We start from the raw sequence: 23,611 nt of genomic DNA on the forward strand, positions 1-23,611 counted from the left end.
TCAACCTTGGGTCAAAATGAGTCAATAAACACTCGGAAGTGGCGAAAGTGCCAAAAGGACTATAACGACCAAACGGGTCATTATAGTTTTTTTCCTTTCAGCTTTTTCATTCTCCATCTTCAATGTTGCACATACGTGTTGACTAATCTCTCTACATACTGCAACCCCAAGACCATATATCTTTAGAAGATGAGCTTTAACTTTAGAATATGAACCCGTGACTTGTTTATTGCAAAAATTACAAGACCACATTCTGTTTTCACCACCATTAGGAGGAACAAAAGAACCTTTACATGATTCCATAAAGGTTTATCATCAAAATCTGATCCAACACTTTTTGTTGGTCTTGAAATACCCTTTCCTTTGTGTTTCTATCTGCTGATGGTGCCGTTTTAACAGATATTGAATGAAAAAAAATCTGAAATTCTTTGGCTTTGGAGAGAAACAGAGGGTCGAATGAACGAAAGAGAGAGAGAATAGTTCTTTTGTCTCTTCTCTTGGGCTTTTGGAGGGAAAGTTGGTGTAGAAAAGTCTTAAAGATATATTTTGGCTTTGCTGATAAGTTTCCTTAAAAAAAAAAAAGATAATTTGTTGTGAAAGGGACTTTGGCATGATGTTGACTTTTTTGACAAGAAATTTCCTTCTGGCTCCCCTTTTCAATGAATTAGTACAAATATTGCATTAGTGAGATCTGTACCCACTTGGTTTTATCATTTTAATTTGAAATATTTTTTAGTTATTATAATAGAAATACAATTATTATTAAAATTTCAAACCCCAATATAATAGTGTATATATCTTGTTATCGGTTAAATTAGTCGGATAAAGTCAATCGTTAGTTTCAGTTGAATATATAATTACACTTCAAGTATTTTGATAGTTCAGAACTTGTACTGATAGGAAGAGTCAAATGATCTAACAAGATGGGATCCCTATATATATATATATATCTTGTTATCGGTTAAATTAGTCAAATCAAGTCAATCATTAGTTTCAGTTGAATATATAATTATATTTTAAGTATCTCGATAGTTCATAACTTGTTCTGATAGGAAGAATCAAATGATCTAACAAGACGAGGTCCCTAATATCATTTAGTCAAATCAAGTCAATCGTTAGTTTGAGTTGAATATATAATTACATTTCAAGTATTTCGATAGTTCATAACTTGTACTGATAGGAAGAATCAAATGATCTAACAAGACGAGATCCCTAATATCATAGTGTATATATCTTGTTATCGGTTAAATTAGTTAAATCAAGTCAATCGTTAGTTTCATATAATTACATGTCAAGTATTTTGATAGTTCATAACTTGTACTGATAGGAAGAATCAAATGATCTAACAAGACGGGATCCCTAATATAATAGTGTGTATATCTTGTTATCGGTTAGATTAATTAGCTTAAGTCAATCGTTACATTCAGTTGTAGATATATACATTTGAAGTATTTCGATAGTTCAGAACTTGTACTGATAGGAAGAATTAAATGATCTAATAAGACGGGATCCCTAATATGATAGTGAATATATATCTTGTTACCTAACGATCTAATAATACGATTTTCCTACTCTAATTGATTAATGTGATTTGTCTGAAAGCTATATAATCTTAATCGTTAATTAATTAATTATATTTCAAGTATTTCGATGACTCAAAATTAATTGGTGGTTATAATCAAATATACTATAATTATTCCGTTCAATTAATAAATTTATCATAAATATAATTGGTGGTTAATATCAAATATACTATAACAATACAAGTCTTTGAATAATTCTAGTTAACTTTAAGTAATATAAATTAAATTTTCTTAAATTCTCTAATTCTTGATTTAGTTATCCAAACCGATTATTCTTCATTGTCGTTTTTCTAATATGTGTCATAACATAGCATATAGTGGAGAACAAAAGAGTCAATTTTATTTCGTACAATTAATAAATTTATCATAAAAATAATTGGTGGTTATAATCAAATATGCTATAACAATACAAGTCTTTGAATAATTCTAGTTAACTTTAACTAATATAAATTAAATTTTCTTAAATTCTCTAATTCTTGATTTAGTTATCTAAAATTCTCGATTATTCTTCATTGTCGTTTTTCTAAATATGTGTCATAACATAGCATATAGTGGAGAACAAAAGGGTCAATTTTATTCCGTACAATTAATACATTTATCATAAATATAAATTAATTTGTCAAAAAATTAACATGCTAATTCCTCTTTTCTATGAGAAAGAAAATATCCATAAATAGCATAATTAGGTTAATTAATAAAATTTGATTACTTAGAGCATATACTTATTTGTAATATATGTGAATTTTACTTAAATGAAAAATGTGCCTTCAAAGCATAGCATATATAATTATTTTTAATTTACAACTGAATAATTGTTTATTGTTTAGATTTAAACTCTAACTATTATTGGTACAATTAAAACTCTAATTTTAATTTTTACCAACTTAAACATCTTGAAGAGATAGTATATACTCCCTCTGTTTCCATTTATGTGAACATATTACTATTTTGGGAATCTACGAGATCACTCTTTGGCCACGTTTTCCTTACCTTTTTTCGAAATTATTTGAATTATAAATTATCATAACTTATAATACTTTTCATGTAGTTTTTAAATATATAAATTTTAATTTTACAAACTTGAAAAATCTATGTTAAATTTTATGGTCAAGGTTATAACGTTTGATCCTCGTACTCCGAAAAGGCTTACATAAATTAAAACGGAGGGAGTATAAGAGATCTTTATATTAATGTTTGTCTCATAATTACTGAAAATAAAATGTTTATCTCATAAATCATAAAGCAACGTGGCAACAAAGGGTCGATTGAAATTAATAAGATCTAATTAGCGTCGTCTTCTTCTTCTTCTTTCTTTCTCTGTTCTTCCTCTGTTCATCGTCTTCTTCCCCATCAAAACGTATTCCATGTCTCTGTTTTTTTCCTTCCCAACACGATTCATTCGATCTACCCATCCTTAGCTTCTCTGCTCCTTAAAAGAACACCACAAGCTCTTGATTTCAGAAACCTGCAGCACGAACAAGAAGATTGACCAAGAAAAAAGGAAACAAAAGGACTAGTATAAATTACTACATAGCAACGGAATTGAAGGTATTTCGTTTTCCATCCCTTCAAATATTTACTTTGGGAAATCAAATCTCAGTTTTTTCCCCAAAATTTTGGTCAACACACCCGATCTCGATTGACTGGATCCGACACAGATCCCATACCCTTACCCGTGTCAATGTCGTGTCGACACGGGTACGGCACCAAAACTGCCGAGTCCGAGTAACTTAGATGAAAACATCTGGGCCCGGACTTTTAAAAGGTTGAAAAGAGTTTATGGCATTACTAATCTCATAATCCTGCAAAGGTCGATCTAGAGAAGACAAATCATTGTGGGAAACAGGAGTGATATGAGAAACGTCCTTTAAACTAGAAACAATATGACTAGTAGAGTAAATCTTCTCAAAATAATCTAAAGTATGAAACCTAATACCATTGGTATCTGTAATCAATCTACCATCGTCGGCAGTAAACTAAGAAATCTTATTACGTATACGCCGATTGATAACAGATAGGTGAAAAAATTTGTTTGCATCCCCTTCGTTTATCTAATTAATTCGAGAACGCGTACGCCAATAGTCTTCTTCAATCCTAAGGATGTTATTGTAGTAAGTAGTAAGCTCAATCTCTAGATTTCATAATGTAACGATCCGTTCGGTCATTATGCATATTTCGACCATATTACCCCCGTCGACCCAGTTTTCGAGGTATTCGGGCGTTTCTAGTGAAAGTTGAAATAGAACCCTTCAGTGAAAGAGTTTGACCAATAGTTGACTCTGAGTAAATGAACCTTTTTCGAAATTCCACAGATTCCGTGAGGTCCGGAGGGTCATTTATGACTTGGTAGGGTGGCTGATTCAGTTCTCGAGACTTTCGAGTGCGTTTCGGGTAGGTGGTTGGAAACTTGATTTTAGCCGTTTGGGGGTTGACCGAGTCAAGGTGACATCCTTGAGAATTTTGAGTCACAGATGGATTCATAGCATGTTTTTACTTTCGTAGCATGTTTTTACTTGTGTGTGCATGTTTTGTTTGTATCCGGGAGGTCCCGGATGGTTGTCGAGATTTTGGGTTGAGACTTGGTGAAACCAGGAAATTGCTGGTTTTTAGTGTCTCTGTCACAACCCAAAATCGCTTAGTCATGCGGACACCTACCATTTCCTACCTTAGTGGGCAAACCCTTTTCCCAAATCATTACTTTGATAACAATGAAGTAATTAGGACAATAGAAATATATAAGTCTCAATGTAAATATAAATAAGTGCAGTTACAATACTAATACAATCCCAAGGAATCTGGTCTAAAGACATTACAAGAGCCGCTACCACATCACTACAAGTCCAGAATAAATACAAGTCTCAAAATATGAAATACTATCTCGAAATAACAAGATAAGACAAGTAATAATGATAAGTCTCCGGGTTGCGGATCCATCAATGTGCTCACCCTAGACACTCGACAGTAAAGGCCTCGGGAAACAGTCTCGAGGAGTGGATTTGGAACCTGTCACGTACTCGGCACTCATGAAAGAATGCAGCAAGTAGTATCAGTACAACCACTATGTACTGGTAGGTATCGTAGGCCGACAACAGTTAGCTAACATATATAAAGGAAGAGACTGAAGAATAGACATGCTCACGATCAAGTACAATGCAACACAACCCAAGAATAACAACTCAATTACAAAAATATCAAATAGCCAAATCATAGCCTATGGTCAAGCACCTAAACACAAGTCTGCCAAGTTTTTCACAATTTCTTAAGATATCCACAAACACAAGTACAACCAACAAATCCAATCAGTAGATGTAAAATAAGATGATAATGAATGCATATGCAATGCAATGATATGAAATGGCCAATGTAATCTACGTACACACATGCTTCGGGTGGAATACCTCCACGCCTCGGCAATCATGACCCATGGGGGACCCACGAAGTCCATGTACCACTCTCGTGATCCCGATAAAGACCTCGGGCATCGTACACTCTCTCAATCCCTGTACAGACCTCGGGCATTGGCCTCTCATCTCTCTCATCATCATCAGTACCAAGTCTCAGCTCATATCAGTGTACATGAAAAATGAGAATGAGTGCTATGCATAATGTCAATGATCAATAATAACATATCAAATCAATCGTTCCATACATGGACACCTATCTCAATATCAATAATAAGTCAAGTTCTTTCCTCTATCCAAGATAATACTTAATAAGTGAAGGATAGAAATTTCACACGATAAGGCAACTAAGTATCAAGTCTAGTATCAAAACACGTGGCAACAAGCCAATAGATCACAATAAGGCAAGAAGCCCATAATCAAACAATAGTACCAACCTAGGTAATCCATCCCAACTTCATACCCAAAGGCGTAACATGCTTTCTTTGACAATCACTAACACTACATATGCCTCTAACCAAAGTCTAACCATAAGATAAACCATAACCTACCTGGAAGTCCAGTGAGAGCCACGAACAACCAAACCTTCCCCTTGCCTTTTCGAAGAGCCTCCAAGGACTCAAAGTCTATCCATTTTCGAATTCTAAGTTAGAAATATGAAGCAACAATACCCATATTACTACACTATCTTTTGAATCAAAATCAACTATAGGGGAAAACGGGCCCACAAGGGCAAAATGGGTACTTCAATGGTGAAATTGGTAACCCAACGTTCTAGAAGTTCAATTCTACTCTTCAATTGCTAGATTAACTCAATAATAGACCAATTTCATCATTCAAGTCAAAACCCCCAATTTGGGTACAAACCCTAACTTTCAATCTTACAAATCATGAACATAAATAGAAGATTCAAGCCTATTAGTCACTAATTCATCAAATTCCATGCTTAGATTAGTCAAATCCACCAACAAATCTCATTTAAAAGACTACAACTCAAATAATGAAGTAAACATCAAAACCCATCTTCCTTCTTAAGTTCTATGAAATTTCTAACATGGATTCAAGCTTAAGAAAGGTTAAGGAATAAAGTCTAGGTTACAGAACTTACCCAAAAGAGAAATCAGCCAGGAACCTCCTCAAACCGCCTCAAATATGCTTAAGAATAATAAATGTAAGGATAGGAAATAAAGGGTTTTAACTAGGCAATCAAATAGGATTCTGGTCCCGTCGTTTGCTGTAGCGGTTGACCATCACCTACTTACCACGATCCTCACACACTCACCATAGCTGCCATGTCTCGCTATGACAGAAATGGTGCTGCTACGATGGACACCAGAAAAATCTTGGTTTTTCACTAACTCAAACCCAAAATCTGACAATCACCCGAGACCTTTCAAATACAGAACGAACATAAAATCATACACAAAAATAAGCTAAGGACTCACTCGTGGTCTCAAAATTCCCAACGCAGGTCTATTTGACTGGGTCAACACCCAATGACCAAAGAGCAACTTTCCAACCAATAACCCAAAGCACTCCCGAGTGCCTCAGGAACCCAACTGAACATCCCACCATATCATAATTAACCATCCAGACCTCTCGGAATCAACGAATTTTCGAAAAGGGTCTGTTTACCAAAAGTCAACTATTGGTCAAACATGTTAAGGTTCTATTCACAAAAGTCATCATAAATATCGGCTGACTACCTCGGGAACTGTGCCACGCATCCTCATGGGTCAAAATCATACTAATAGGGCTCAGGGAAAGGTCAACAGCGATAAATGGGTCAAAAGAGCTATAAGGAACAAACGAGTCATTATAGTCTCACCCCAACGGAGGGTATTCGCCCGTGCGGATCAGCCTAAGCAGAACCAAGCAAAGGTGTGATACACTTAATGAATTGTGCCCCAGCAGATGGATATCCACTGAGGAGGGTTCGCGGAAGCAGGACATGCTCGCCCCAGCGAAGATCGTTGAATCAAAAACCTTATTTTTATTCCCAACTTTGAATCATTAGCTCCATTCACCAAAACATAAGTCTAAAGAGCATTGGGGTGATTTCTAGAGGACTTTTCGTGCAATCATCTTGGGCTAAGTTCTTGAACCTTAATCTTTTAATTTATCTTTCCTTTAGTAGTATCCATGGTAGTTAATAGCTATTGAATGGGTTAGGGAAACCTAAGTTGTTAATCATTAAACCCTCTAATCTAATTGGTTTATTATTGTTCTAATTACTAATTCTATCATCTAAAATAGTGGATTAATAGATTCTAGGATATAATCTTTCTTGGCTTCTAGAATCAATTCATGAATTTAGGGTTCTTATTAATTAGGGGTTTTGGCTTAATTGATGAAATTGAAGGATCAATTGTGGTTAGAACTCCATGACATTAAGGATAATGGCTAATTGGATCATGGGTAGTGTAATTTTGTCCTTAATTTTCAGTTTCACCCTCATGATTCAATAGGGGTATTTTGGTATTTCGAACAACTTTCCACCCATATCTTTTTTTATTAGTGACTTTATTGTGGTCATTTACTTACTTAGCATTGATATTATTACACTTTGATCGTTCTGAAGCACTTCGAAAAGGGAAGGCTCAGTGTAACGACCCATTTGGTCGTTATTGCTTTTTCAATGCTTTTGACCCTTTCCTGAGCTTGTTTAGCGCACATTTGACCCCAGGGGACCGTTGACATACTTCCCGAGGTCTTTAGATATGATTTGGGTGATTTTGGGGGAAATTTGGGCTTAAAGTAAAAAAGAGTTGACTCAAAATTAACTTTTTGGTAAATGGACCTTTTTCGGGAATCCGTCGATTTCAAGAGGTTCGGATGGTCGTTTAGAACTTGTGTGTATATTCGGTTCAATTCCCAATGCACTCGGGTGCATTTTGAAACTTGTGTTGGGAAGTTAGTTTTGAGGTATCGAGGGCTGACACGGTCAACGAGACTTCCGTTGGAAATTCTAAGGCCACGGGTGCATTCATAGCATGTTTTTATGTATGTCTACATATATGATTTATGAGCAGATAGTCTCAAGTGATAGTCGGGATTTCGGGTTGAATTAGTGAAACTTGGGAGTTTCTAGTGTCTGGTGCCTACTATGGCGGCACAAGGACTGTGGCAGCAGTACCGCTCTCGTGGTTACCCTACCACTATAGCGACTTGTGTGTTTAGGAAGGACTGCAGAAGCAATCATGGGACCACGGAAGCGGGATCGCTGAAGCGCTATTGTGAGCGTGGAAGCGGGTGACGGGCAGTTAGATTCATTAAATGTGTGTTAAAAGCCCTAAGTCTTTGAATCAATACTACTCTAACTTTAGAGCTTTTGGGGAGCATTCAAGATTGCTCTTCATAGAAAATCATTGTGGTAAGTTCTTCCACCTTCCTTTCCATTCCTTGTTTCATTATTCACCTTAGGAATCCATTAAGCATGCTAGTTTCCTTAAGAAATGGTGGATTGAAAGAGGGTTTTGTGGGTTCTTCATTCCAGGCTATTAAATCTTGAATTATTGATTGAGTTAGCTTCATTAAGAATTAAATTGATGATTAAAAACTATTATTGCATGATTCCTTCCTAATTAGTGGCTAATTTATGGAATTGGAAGTTAGGGTTTATACCCAAATTTGGGGGGTTTTCCTAGAATCCGAATTTAAGTGATTTGTTAGTTCTTCTAGCTTATAATTGATGGGAATTGATCACCTAAAATATTAATTTCATGTTGAGACCCATAGATTCCTAATTTCATCTTTTAAGTTCATAAACCTCATTCTATAAGTTGGGATTTGGGTCTTGAATAGAACTAAGGTTTGAATGATGTTTATCCTTGATTCTAATTTCATAATTTGGATATGAATAGACTTGCATTATCTCAAGGCTCAAAGGAAGGTAAAGACTAAGGTTTGACTATTGAAGACTTTGTTGTTTGGCTTTCTAGGTAGGTTACAGTTTACTTTATAGTGAGACTTCGATTAGCGAAGCGTATGTTTAGATGATATTGCCGGAGAATGCATGTAAACCTTCGAATATAAAGTTGGGTAGGATATTGTCTTAGGTTGGGCCTTGTTGTATGATTTTGGGGCTAGCCACCCCGTTGCGTTGTTGACTTATCTTGTTCTATTTATTTATTGGCTCGTTACCACGTTCAGACATCGGATATTGGTGATTAGTGATATATCATGACTATGATATTGTTGTACCTTACTTGATTTGATATTGAGATGAGAAATGTGATTCCATTGTGCCTTACTGTGTAGCCTTGTTATTGATATTACTTGTGTGCCATGTGTGGTGCTTATTAGGATTGAATTGGGTGTTGATATTACATTACATCGTATTCATTCTCATTTCTGTGATACATTGATATTGCATTATTATGGTATTGAGGATGGAAAGTGAGAAAGAAATACAAATTCTATTGAAACACATTGTATATTGAGTCATCTCTGGGCTGTGTACAAAATGACTGATATGAGGTGTATAGGTGGGAATGGAGTCATCTCTAGGCTGTGTATAGAGTGACTGGTGCATGGACTTTGCGGGTCCCCTATGGGTTGTGCTGCTGAGATGTGATGTTCCATCGATTGGAGTACATGTGTACGGTGCATATGCATAGCATTCATCATTCATACATTATTGCATTGCATTGTACCTCTTGGTATGTTGTGACATGGTTGTGATATGATTGTGATATACTAGTTCGGAATGGATATACTGAGACTTGGCACAGTTGGGTATAGATGCTACAACATAGGTGATGACTTGTTGTGATATGATTGTGATGTACTGGTTCGGAATGGTTATATTGATACTTGGCATAGTTGGGTTTAGATGCTATAACATAGGTGATGACTTGTATTGTGGTTATGGATTCGTGATGACTTGCACATTGTTGTTTATGTGTTTATCTTGCTTTGTTGTCTTTGTATACATTAGCTAGTCTTAGTCGGCCTATGGTACTTACCATTACTGGTTGTTTGTACTGACCTGCACTTGTTGCATTCTTTTGTGAATGCAGAGTACCAGGTTGGATCTACTTCTACCCCCTGTGGCTAATCTTTGGAGGATTGCTGATTCGAGTCTCTTCAGGGTGAGTATGAGGACGCTCGCTGCCCGAAGACTCTACCTATAACTTATGTCTTGTTTTATATTCTGAGACATGATTTCTTACGACCCAACCAGAGGGCCGCGACCTAACATTCATTTCATAATCATATCTAGGTGGGCCACATGGCTAACTTGTAAATATCACAAACCGTAAGAGACACGAGTTCAATAAATATATGCATGTCTATATTATCACCATCAACAATGCCCATGTGTACAAGCCGGCAAGGCAGCCAAAAATGATATATAAATATCATTTGTGATGAGGTTATAGAGCACCTAACTATATACATCTACCTACGAGCCTCTACATGGAGTGCATAACATCATAAAGACGAGACAGGACCTCGCCATGCCCGTATATGTACACAAAAAAAAAACCAGATAATCCGCAGCTCCGAAACAAATGGAGCACTCCTGATCAATCGTTGATGAAGCAACCTAGGGCTCTGATACGTCTCCCTGCCTACCGTGCATGAACGCAACATCCACAAATAAAAAGACGTCAGTACGAATAATGTATCGAGTATGTAAGGCATGAGTAAATAAATAAGGAAAATATGAAGACAACATAAGATAAAGAATCAATCTGTACCTCTGAATGCCTCTTAAGGCGGAGATCATGCATGCTTAGCTTTAAAAAAAAAACATTTTCATACATATATATATATATATATATATATATATATATATATATATATATATATATGTATATAAAATCCTGCCCGGCCATTTAGGCTCGGTGTTATCACAATCATCCCACGTCTAGGACATTCCGTGTCTGAGGTAACATCATAACCTACCCCTTTGCAGTGGTGTGCACATTTACGTGCCTGCCCAGCCGACTATAGCGCGGTGCGGTATGAGAAAATATATACATATATATAAAGCATGCGTGAGAGCCCAAATAAAAGCTATAAATCTATTGGAGTGACATAGGGTCGGTAAATCTCCGATTGTCACTATAGAAATATCATCATGGCCATATCTCACCTTGAAGGAACAATAATCGTAAGATGAGATCAATGTTAATAAACAAGATCAATACTCATAAGACAAGATCAATAATCAATAGTATCATAAGAGAATCAAGAACATAAGCTTCTAGTCCTTCTAGGAGTGTAGTTATTGTAGGCGTCCTTTGTGTAGGCTCGTAACAATGGAATCATGCCATAAGAAAGGAAGGGATAGACTTAACATACCTCTTTTTCTCCCTAACTACTTAGCTTTTCTCGTCCCAAGCTCGCAAATCTACATTCAAAAGGATTCATACTAGAATTAAGTCTTGAAAACACTCATGAGTTCAAATTAGAGTAATTAGTAAGCTAGCGAAATTTTGGCAGCACTTCCCTTATATTGTCTATTTCCACAAATTTCCAAAACAATTCTCAATCAACAATAAAAACATTAACAATACCATAATCAAGAGTTTTCCTTCAGACTAAACTTAAATTAATCCAAATTCCCCTTCAAATTTACCTCATAGTCATCAACTTCAATTCAATACTTTGTGACTTCTCCACTATGATTCTTTTCCTTCCCAAGAGTTTCTAAAAATTTTAACCAACTTAATCATATTGATAAGATAAAGAACATACCTTATAATAGAAGAACTTCACTTCTCTCAACTTCTTCCAAGACCAAGTTCATCACAACATTGATTAGAAGCAAGGATAATCATCTTCCATGGATTATCTTGAGGTTTTGGAGTTTGATCTTATCTTTTGATGGTGTGGAAGGATTTGGAATGTTTGAGAACCTTCAAGAACTCTCTAATAATATGGGGAGATAAGTGTGGGAGGTGGATATGAAAAATGGAATCTTTTAGTCATTAAAAAGGGTTGAAAAGCCCCCCACCGCTCTGTGTTATGGGGAGTATGCGGCACCACATACTCAATATGCAGCCGCATACTCCCTCCATAACATGGGGGTGATGTTGGGTAGTGAGGTCCCCAAATTTTGGGAGTTTGCGGCCAGTATCGTTTTGCACAACAAACTCAGTTTGCAGTCGCATACTGGTCCACAAACCCCAATTTTCGCGAAAACTCGTTCTTTTCAATTCGTTTGACCTCCAATCCTTATGAAACCTTCTTGGAACTTGTATAAAACTTAATTAACCATCTAAGGAGCCCTATAAATCCCCCTCAAGGTAATGCTAAGAAATGTATAGCTCAAATGACATGAAATCTTCCCAAAAACATGACACCAATCCTAACCTTCTACGAACTTACTTCCGCCGATTCATTTAACTCCGAAACCTTAAGGTACATACTTACAATTATTGCATACCATCCTTAACCTTGTAAGGAATTCATATCCACTTTAGTCTTGTTTTAGTTTACTTAAAATGCAAACGACACGAAATTCCAAGGTGTAACATCCTTCCTCCCTTAAAAACATTCTTCCTCGAATGTTAGACTCTTAGGGATTATATAAAAATTTCGGCAGAGTTTCCCCTGTAAATATACCACTATCATCCTATCACAACAATCAAAAATATAGAATGCCTCACAAGGCCACAACAATAATGGCCCACACGGCCAAGAAATCACAAAAAGAAAGCATTACATACCTGAAGACAATGGTGTCCCTGTCTGAACCTCCTCTAGAAATGGAAACAAGTGTGGATACCTGGACCTCATATCTTATTCAGCTTCCTAAGTCATTTCTTTCTTATTCCTATTCCTCCAAAGGACCTTCAATGAAGCTACATCTTTAGTCCTCAATCTTCAAACTTGTTTATCTAGAATAGCAATGGGAACTTCTTCATAGGATTATTGCTCGGTGACTTGGACATCATCTATAAGTACAACTCTGGAAGTATCTCCAATTCACTTGCGAAGCATTGATACAAGGAAAACCGGATGAACTGACTCCAAGTCTGAAGGTAGATCTAACTCATAGGCCACCTGGCCTACTTTGCGTACAATCATGTAAGGCCCAATACACCGAGGACTAAGCTTACTTTTCTTACTAAATATCATAACACCTTTCATAGGTGACACATTCAAGAATGCCCAGTCATCAATTTGGAACTCTAAGTCTCCTCGGCGATTATCTGCTTAAGAATCCTGATGACTCTGAGCTGTCAATAATCGGTCCTGAATAAGCTTGACTTTCTCCACTGCTTGTTGGATCAAATCTAGCCCTACTAACTTAGTCTCCCCCACTTCGAACCATCCAATTGGTGATCTACACTTTCGCCTATATAAAGCCACCATACGGGGCTATCTAGATACTAGATTGATAATTGTTGTGGTAAGTGATCATCCCAACTACCTCCAAAATCTAACACATATGCCTGTAGCATATCCTTGAGAGTCTGAATGGTATGCTCAGCTTGTCTATCAGTGTAGGGGTGAAATGTTGTGCTAAGACTCACCTGAGTCCCCAAAACCTATTGAAAGGACTTCCAGAAGTTAGTTGTAAACTGCGCACCCCTGTCGGAGATAATGGAAATCGGAACACCATGGAGTCGTACTATTTTCTTGATATAAATCTTTGCATAATCTTCAGCTGAGTACGTAGTTCTAACAGGCAGAAAACAAGCTGATTTTGTAAGTCATTCCAAGATTACCCATATGGAATCATACTTATGCTGAGAACGACGCAAGCCTGTAATGAAATCCATATTAATTACCTCCCATTTCCAAGTCGAAATCTCCATGGCTTGTAACAATTCACTAGGCTTTTTTATGCTCGGCCTTTACTTGTTGATAGTTAGGATATTGAGCTATGAACTCTGATATGTCTTTCTTCATTCCATCCCACCAATAAATTGACTTAATATCATGATACATCTTTGTCTGTCCCGGATGAATAGAATAACGAGAATAATGGGCTTCCCCTAAAATCTGGGGGCGTAATTCTGCAACATTAGGAACACATAATCTGCCTCGATACTTGAGATCTCTATCTGTAGAAGTCTCAACTAGTGACTTTTTCTTTTGAGGGAATGTATCTCTATAATAAACTAACATGCGATCTTCATACTGGCGCTCATTTACCTCAACTACTAAAGACGAAATAGCTGAATTTTGAATAGTAACTCCCGTATTCCATTATTGAGTCCATTAATCGAACTCCTAGGCTAGCTAGTTGTTGAAGCTCACGATCTAACTCCCTCTTTTCTGGCTGAACATCACATAAGCTACCCATGGATCTCCGGCTAGAGCATCGTTATCTAACTATAGACGTTCGCCTTCCGGATAATCGTGCTAACATCTCATCTTTCAATAGTTCCAACCATAGCCTTTGCAAGTTCAACTTATATACTTGAAAATATATTGGAGAAGTCCGTATAAATATCGACATGAATGCCATACAAATAGTGACTCCATATCTTGATACAGGAATCATATACCTTTGACAACTCTAGATCATGGATTGGATAGTTTAAACATGTTTAAACGGCTGCCTTGAAGCATAAGCAATAACTTTACCGTGCTGCATCAATACACAACCTAATCTAACTCCTGAAACATCAAAATAAATAACATAGCCTTCTAATCCTTTTGGAAGTGTCAAAATCGGGGCCGAGGTCAATAATACATTCTTGACTCATTAATAAAGCTAACAATCTTCATTCATGTCATTATGAACTTTCACAATTTCACTTAACTTCATCATAATCATGGAAAAAAAAAACCTTAACTTCAAATCTTACATAATAATGCCAAACCCATGTGAACTTAATGTATTGTAAAAATCGGCCAAGTCTTTACAACATGTGAAGTATCATGACTCAATACCAATGGCCAAAATAATATGCCCCAGAAAAGTCACAGAATTCAACCAGAACTCACATTTAGAGAACTTCGCATATAACTTTCAGGCCTAAAGAACTCTATGAACAGCACATAAATGATATGCATGCTCGGCCTCGGTTCGAGAGTATATCAGAACATCATCAGTAAACATAATCACAAATGAATCTAGAAAAGCCCTGAATACACTGTTCATCAAATCTATAAATACCGCTGGTGCATTAGTCAATCCGAACGACATTACCTGAAATTCGAAATGACCATACCTGGTTCTGAAGGCCATCTTTGGAATATCCTTCTCTCTAACTCTCAGCTGGTGATACCTCGATCTTAAGTCTATCTTTGAGAACCATTTGGCACCCTGCAGTTGATCAAATAAATCATCAATTCTTGGGAGTGGATACTTGTTCTTTATTGTCATCTTATTCAGCTGCCTAGAGTTGATACAAATATACGAACCATCTTTCTTTCTTACAAACAACGCAGTATGTTACCCGTATAATGACGACTGGCGCTTTCTCGCAAATCGTTCGGTGCTCCTTGACTCCAATTATTATGGAACTATTCTATAAGAAGAATAGATATTGGCTTAGTATCTAGTAACACATCAATGGCAAAATCAATAATTCGTTCTCGGAAGGCACGGAAGCTAGTCATCATTAACATGTCAAGAATTCATTAACTACAAGGACAGACTGAAGAGTATGCGACTTTGCTTCTGTATCTTGAACCTGGACTAAATGATAAATACAACCTTTAGCAATCATCTTCCTTGCCTTGAGATAGGAAATAAATCTACCCCTCGAAATTTTATGTATTCTCTTTCACTCTAAGCTGGTTCTCAACGAAAACTAAAAACGAGCCATTTTCGTTCTACAATCAACATTGACATAATAAGAAGCCAACTAATCTAAACCCATAATAACATCAAAATCTATCATACTTAGCTCAATCAAATCAGCCATGGTATGACAGTCACAGAATACAACCACATAATTTCTATAAACCCGTCTAGCTATCACTAGATTTGTTGAATGACATCTTTATGCCATTAATTGACTCATTTGGGATTGTATTTATTGATGATATCTTAGTGTATTCCAAGAGGTGTAACATATGAAAATGTAGAACCTAGAACAATCAATGCATATATTTTGTTGAAGAAGAATAGTTTATATGCTATGTTAACCACGTGCGAGTTTTGGTCGGAGTCTTCGGCGTTCTAATGCATAAATGCGAATCAAGGACCGCTGGGATCATAGTTAATCCTCCGAAGGTCTGACCTCGGCCACGAGGCGGGTGATGCCCACTACTTTCCCCGAGAGGGCCTAGTTTCGTGGATTCGGCTCTTACTACCGACCAAATTTGTTAAGGGTTTTGCTCAAATCCATTGACCAAATTGACTCAAAAGGATGTTCACTTCTAGTGTCCGATGATTATGAGGAGTCTAAAATAATGCTACTTTTTCTGACTTTGAATTCATTCAAACATTACACGTGGAGGGTAAGGATCTCTTCGATAACCTTATCATACTCACGCTCAACCCTGTGATTTACCGGTGTATGCTATTTTGATTCGGGGTAGAGTTACAGCCTATGCTTCCGAAAATATGAAGATCCATGAGAAGAATTACCCAATCCATGATTTGGAGTTGTTAGTTGGGATCTTCGCATTGAAGAGCTGAACACAATCTCTTGTATCATCTACCATTGTGAGGCATTACCTAGCCAATGAATTCGTTGGTCAACACGTATTTGAGAGATTTTAATTTTGAGGGTTAGCAACCTATCGGCTCAAGGACTATGACATCGGCTACAAATAATGTCGGAGAAAAACGTCACAAACTCCTGATGCCGGATAGAGGTGCATTCGCCTCTACAGAAGACACCCGGAGTTTACTACACCAATGAACGACCATATCTCGCAATTTATCGAGCGTCTACTTGGCCATGGAGCATGTACTCGGCCAACAATCCTTTGTTTTCTTGATAGTTTTGCGGGTCCGGGAAGGGTTTTGACTCGTGTGGAGGTGAGTCTAAATTGATGAAATCACGAACTACGCGAGAATGCTCTATCACCATGACGAGATACCCCACCGTTTTGAGGCTCCGAGGCTACTTGGAGGCGGTAACTAAATGGCCTTTCTCATTTCCTGCCGAGGCACTTTAAGGATTAAGGGCCACGTGTGAACGTTCTTCTATTGCTCCTCTGAGTGGGCGAAGTGTGAAGAGGCGAGATGGAACCTCAATTTTGAGACTCCCTCCTCCGGGGGTTAGTAGGCGGTACCCATTTAGTCCTCCTACTTGGTGGCGCCGACTTGCCCTTCTAGGGTAGGCGATTTTGTGGCTTTTAAGTGTCTCTTCATACGCATTATTGAAATCATAACACACGGTTAGGAATAAGGGGATCCTTATATCATGGCTCTATCGCACGATCTAAGATGAGAAAGAAAGGTCAATCATTCCTAAATTCCCCACCGCCTCCTATTTATAAGTGTGGCACAATTCACACCCATAAACAAGACTCTACTAAACATGGCTCGTAGACACACCATAAGATGAACTGCTCTAATATTAATTTTGTCACGACCAAACTACAGGGCCGCGATGGGCACCCGGAGCTAATCTACCAAGCACTTCCTAACATCCATCTCATAATCATATCTAGGTGGGCCACATGGATAACTTATAAATATCACAAACCATAATAGATATGAGTTCAACAAATACATGCACGCCTATATAATCACAATCAACTAAGCCCACGTGTACAAGCCGGCAAGGCTTCCATAAATGATATACAAATATGACCTAATGAGGTTATAGAGAATCTAACTATATACAGATCCCTACGGGCCTGTACATGGAGTGCATAACATCATAAAGACGGGACAGGACCCCGCCATGCCTATATATGTAGACAAAAAAAAATACCAGCTAAACTGCACCTCCGAAACAAATGGAGTAATCCTGAACAATCGCTGATGAAGCAGCCTAGGGGTCTGATCTATTTCCCTGCCTACCTACAAGTATGAACACGGTGTTCACAAACAAAAGGACGTCAGTACAAAAAATGTACCGAGTATGTAAGGCATGAGTAAATAAATAAGGAAAATATGAAGACAACATAAGATAAAGAGATCAATCTGTACCTCTAAATGCCTCTTAAGGCGGATATCATGCATGCTTAGCTTTTTAAAAAAATATTTTCATACATACATATACGTACCTGTCCAGCCGACTATAGGACGGTGCGGTGTGAGAAAATACATACATATATAAAGCATGCATGAGAGCCCAAATAAAAGCTATAAATCTATTGGAGTGACATAAGGTCCCTAAATTTTAGGAACCCTATAACTCCCCCTCAAGGTAATGCTAAGTAATGTATAGATCAAATGACACGAAATCTTCCCAAACACATGACACCAATCCTAACCTTCAGTGAACTTACTTTCGCTCATTGATTTAACTCTGAAACCTTAAGGTACATACTTAAAATTATTGGATACCCTTCTTAACCTTCTAAGGACTTCATATCCACTTTAGGCTTGTGTTAGTCTACTTATAATGTAAACGACATGAAATTCCAAGGTGTAACATGATTTGAGACCACTTATATATTATTATTCAGACTTGTAGTATTTTGGATATAGATGTTGTTGTATGACCAGCCCAGACACTGGAGTGAATTTCACTTACTTTCGCACTTATATATATATATATATATATATATATATATATATATATATATATCCCAGATACTGGAGTGAATTTCACTTACTTTCGCACTTATATATATATATATATATATATATTATATATTTGAGACTTATGTTATTTTACTTTTTTTCGCCATTTCTATCATTTGTGAATGTTTAGGATAAGGGTTGGCCTACTGAGGTGGAAAAGGTAGGTGCTCGCATGACTTAGGGAAATTAGGTCGTGACACTCAGGTGTAGTAGCACGTGGCTCCTGTTCAGCATTGAGGTAGGTTACGACTTACATTGGTTAGACATTGATTAGTGAAATGTATGTATGCGTAGAATTTATGGAAGAAAGCATGATTAGATTTTCAGACATGATATTGGGATGGATAAACTCTTAGGTTGGTATGACTTCTGATTATGTGGGCTTGTCGCCATTATTTTATGCACTGTGACATGCAGTGTACTTGTTAATGTGATTGGGTGATGTGAGGTGATAGATTCACTATGATGATTGAAACTCTATGTTGTTTCAATTTCCATGGTTGTTGTGATTTATTCAATTTCCATAGCATATTCATTTGCTTTTTGATTCATTGACATCTCATTCTTGCATTCATGCATGATGGAAATATTGTGGAAAATAGTGTGATAAAAGAATCATGGAAAAAGACTTTGGAAACATATGATGGAAAGTGAAAGATGAAAGCCACCTCTAGGCTTTGTGCGGAGTGACTGATACATGGACACCATGGGTTCCCCGCAGGTCATGACCGCTGAGACGTCGAGATTCGTGAAGCATGTGTGTAGAGGTTGTGCTATTGGCCATTGCATTGCATTGCATACATCATCATCTCATTTTATATCTATTGATCGGATTTGTGGTTGTACTTGTGTTATGGCTATTGTGAGAAATAGTGAAAGACAAGTATTGTGTTTAGGTATTTGCATAGGCAGATGACTTATTGATCATTTATGATTTGTGTGGATGTTTGTGCCTGTCTTCTTATCTTGTTTGATTTTGTGTTTTATATCCGTGAACTAATCTTAGTTATGATGCTTGATACTACCTTGTGACCTTCTTCCAAACCCCATTTTAGCCTTGATCCAAATTTTCCTTGTGAATCTAGGTGGACCACATAGCTTACTCATGAATGCTATACATCAATAATGCTAAACTCATTGGGCAACAACACATTTATACCATCATTAACAACTATGCCCACATCAATATACATAAGCCGACGAGGCCATCAAAATGATATACAAAATATAAGCCGACAAGGCTTCAAGACATCTAACCATATACAACTATCTACGAGCCTCTAAGAAGAGTAGGTAACATCATATAGGCGGGACAGGACCCCGCCGTGCCCATGTATGTACACAAAAGAATAATACCAAAAGTTGTAGCTCCGGATGAAATGGAGCTCCTCTAAGTAGTCCCTGAATAAGAAAGCTATGGATCAAGCCCGTCTTCTTGGCCACCTGCGGGCATGACGCAGCGTCCACAAACAAAAGGACGTCAGTACGAATATTGTACTGAGTATGTAAAGCATAATCAACATCATAATAGGAGCATAAGAGACAACATAAGAAACAACATAAGATGGGAGAATCGGGAGATAGTAAAGCCATCATCATCATTACTTACTTACTTGTCTTTCATAGGGACCTTCCATTTCTAAAGCGTGCTCGTGTACATACATACATATACATTCGTGTTCGTATTCATATTCATATTCATATCCATACCATACCCGACCATGAAGGTTCGGTGTTTCACATACCCGGCCATGACAAGGCTCGGTGATCATACATACCCGGCCCTACCAAGGCTCAGTGGTATCCGTACCATAACCGCGGTGGTGTGCGCGCATAGGTATCATACCCGGCTATATAAGCTCGGTGTCACGTAATAGTCATACATACTTAGACACGTATACATAAGGGTCCATAAGTATCATCAACATCATTACCATTATCGTTTTTGTTACGTCTATCCTTGGAGGATCAACTATCATATAAAGGATGCAATGGAATCATGAAAGTATCGAGGATCATGAGCTTTAGTAGCTTTGGAGATAGAATCATTTGGAGGACATTATAGAACTGCAGAGGATATATATATATATATATATATATATATATATATATATATAGCCAAGGAACCATGCCTTATTGAAAGAAGGGTTAGCCTTACATACCTCTTTGTCTTCTCAACTATCTAACGTTCACCGTTGAAGCTTGAATAATCTACATTTAGAAGGATTCATACCATGGTTAAGCCTTAATGATACTCTTAAATTCAAACTAGAATAATTCATAGTCTAATGAAAATTGGGCAGCATTTCCCCTATTTCGTCAACTTCCACCATATCACAAAACAACTCCCAACAACCACAATAACATCCATAATACACTCATAATATCCAATTCAAGTAATCACATTACACTAAGCCTTCAATATTCACCCCCATGTTCAACTCATACTAGCAACTTCATACCCATTTTAGCACATTTTCATATAATGCTTCTTCATCACCATTATTACCTTCCATAACATGGTTATATCCATATCATACTAAGAATCATGACTACATATAGATTACTACTCATAAACATCATAAAAGCTACATTTAGACTTCATTTTCTACTTTCTTCTTCTACCCAAGTTTTCTACAACCAAACATTCTCAATAACATGAAATAAGCATGAAAACTAACCTTTTCATCCCATGGAAACAAGCTTTGGAGCAACTATCAACTTTTGCAAAACCCTAGCTACAATGCCCAAGTTTTCTTGTAGTCTACAAACCCTAAGAAACCTTCTAACGTATGAACACTTTGATTAATTGCCTCTTGATCTTTGTTTTATCTTGGATTGAATAAGTTTAGAGAAGGGTTTTGAGCTCTCAATACTTGTAGAAGATGAAAAATGAAATAAAAGAACCAAATGAAACTATTTACAAAAACTTGAAAATAACTCTGCCCGACGGATGTTATACGGACACTTATACGGTCCGTATAACATTGTACGGTCCGTATAAGTGGCCGTGGTTCACCACCATGAAAACATCTTCCTTGGGGGTTATACGGACCCCTTATACGGACCGTATAAAGTTATACGGACCGTATAAGTGGTCGTATAACTCCACTTCCCTGAAATGGTTTCCGTCGTTTCGTTCGATCTCCAATCCTTATGGAACCTTCTTAACACTTGTTTAACACTTCATTACCAATCTAAGGAGAGTTACAACTCTTCTTTAAGACATCATTAAGTCAACATTAGCTCGGTACTTTACGGAACTTTTCCAAAACACAACATATACTTTGCCCTTCTTAAGGAACTTTCTCCTCTTACTTCCAACATCTTTGAAATCTTAACTAGGATCGTTAAATAACCTTTCTTACTTATAGAAACATCATATTCGTCTCACCCTGCATTAGTCTATCTATCATATGATGACACAAATTTTTTTCGAGGTGTAACATTCTTTCCCCCTTAAGAACATTCGTCCTCGAATGTTAGGTTCTCGGGGATTTTATAAAAATTTCGCCGTAGTTTCCCCCTATAATATGGCACTACCATCCGCACAAGCAACCCAAAATACATCGCCTCACAGGGCTACAACAACAACGACAAATACCATGGCCACACACGACCAAGAAAACATCAAGAAAAGCATTACATACCTGAGGATAATGGCGTCTCTCGCCGAGTCTCCTCTGAGGGTGAAAATAAATGTGGGTACCGGAATTTCATGTCTTCTTCGGCTTCCCAAGTCATTTCCTCTCTATTATTATTCTTCCATAAAACTTTAACCGAAGCTACCTCTTTGGTTTTGAGCTTTCGTACTTGCCTATCTAAAATGGCAATGGGGACTTCTTCATAAGACAATTGCTTTGTAACTTGAACATCATCTATTGGTACTATTCTACAAGGATCTCCAATGCACTTACGAAGCATTGATACATGGAAAACTGGGTGAACTGACTCCAACTCAGGAGGTAGATCTAATTCGTAAGCCACTTTGCCTACTTTGCGCACAATCTCATAAGGCCCAATGTACCGGGGACTAAGCTTCCCCTTTTTGCCAAATCTCATTACGCCCTTCATCGGCGACACCTTTAAGAATACCCAATCTTTCACTTGGAACTCTAAGTCCCTTCGACGATTATCCGCATAGGACTTTTGACGACTCTGAGCTATTAATAATTGATCCTGTATGAGCTTAACTTTCTCTATAGCTTGCTGGACCAAGTCTGGCCCTATCAATTTAGTCTCTCCTACCTCGAACCACCCAATTGGGGATCTGCACTTTCGCCCATATAAAGCCTCATACGGTGCCATTTGGATGCTAGAATGATAACTATTATTATAAGCAAATTCAATAAGCGGTAAATGATCCTCCCAACTACCTCCAAAATCCAATACACATGCCCGTAGCATATCCTCAAGGGTCTGAATGGTACGTTCGGCTTGTCCATCCGTCTGTGGGTGAAATGCCGTGCTAAGACTCACATGAGTCCCCAAACCTTCTTGGAAAGATTTCCAAAAATTTGCTGTAAATTGAGTCCCTCTATCGGAGATAATAGATACTGGAACACCGTGAAGCCGCACTATCTCTTTAACATAAAGCTTTGCATAATCTTCTGCTACATATGTAGTTCTGACCGGTAAGAAATGAGAGCTGACTTCGTAAGTCTATCCACAATCACCCATATAGAATCATACTTACGTCGGGAACGGGGTAAGCCTGTAATGAAGTCCATGTTAATTACTTCCCATTTCCAAGTTGGAATTTCTATAGCTTGCAACAATCCGCCCGGCTTTTGGTGCTCGATTTTCACTTGCTGACAGTTGGGACATTGAGCTACAAATTCCGCTATATCTTTCTTCATCCCATTCCACCAATATATAGATTTAAGATCATGATACATTTTCGTTGCTCCCGGGTGGACAGAATAACGGGAACAATGGGCTTCTTCCAATATTTGGTGGCGTAATCCTGCAACATCAGGAACACATAACCTGCCTCGGCA

The 23,611-nt window shown here is 37.4% G+C and overlaps 1 pseudogene; it reads right to left on the bottom strand.

Annotated features, from left to right (window-relative positions):
• LOC132032137 (uncharacterized) overlaps positions 1 to 23,611 on the bottom strand; it is a 24,688-nt pseudogene extending 1,077 nt beyond the window's left edge.

The sequence above is a fragment of the Lycium ferocissimum genome, chromosome 9 (assembly GCF_029784015.1).
Source record: "Lycium ferocissimum isolate CSIRO_LF1 chromosome 9, AGI_CSIRO_Lferr_CH_V1, whole genome shotgun sequence".
Taxonomy (NCBI): domain Eukaryota; kingdom Viridiplantae; phylum Streptophyta; class Magnoliopsida; order Solanales; family Solanaceae; genus Lycium; species Lycium ferocissimum.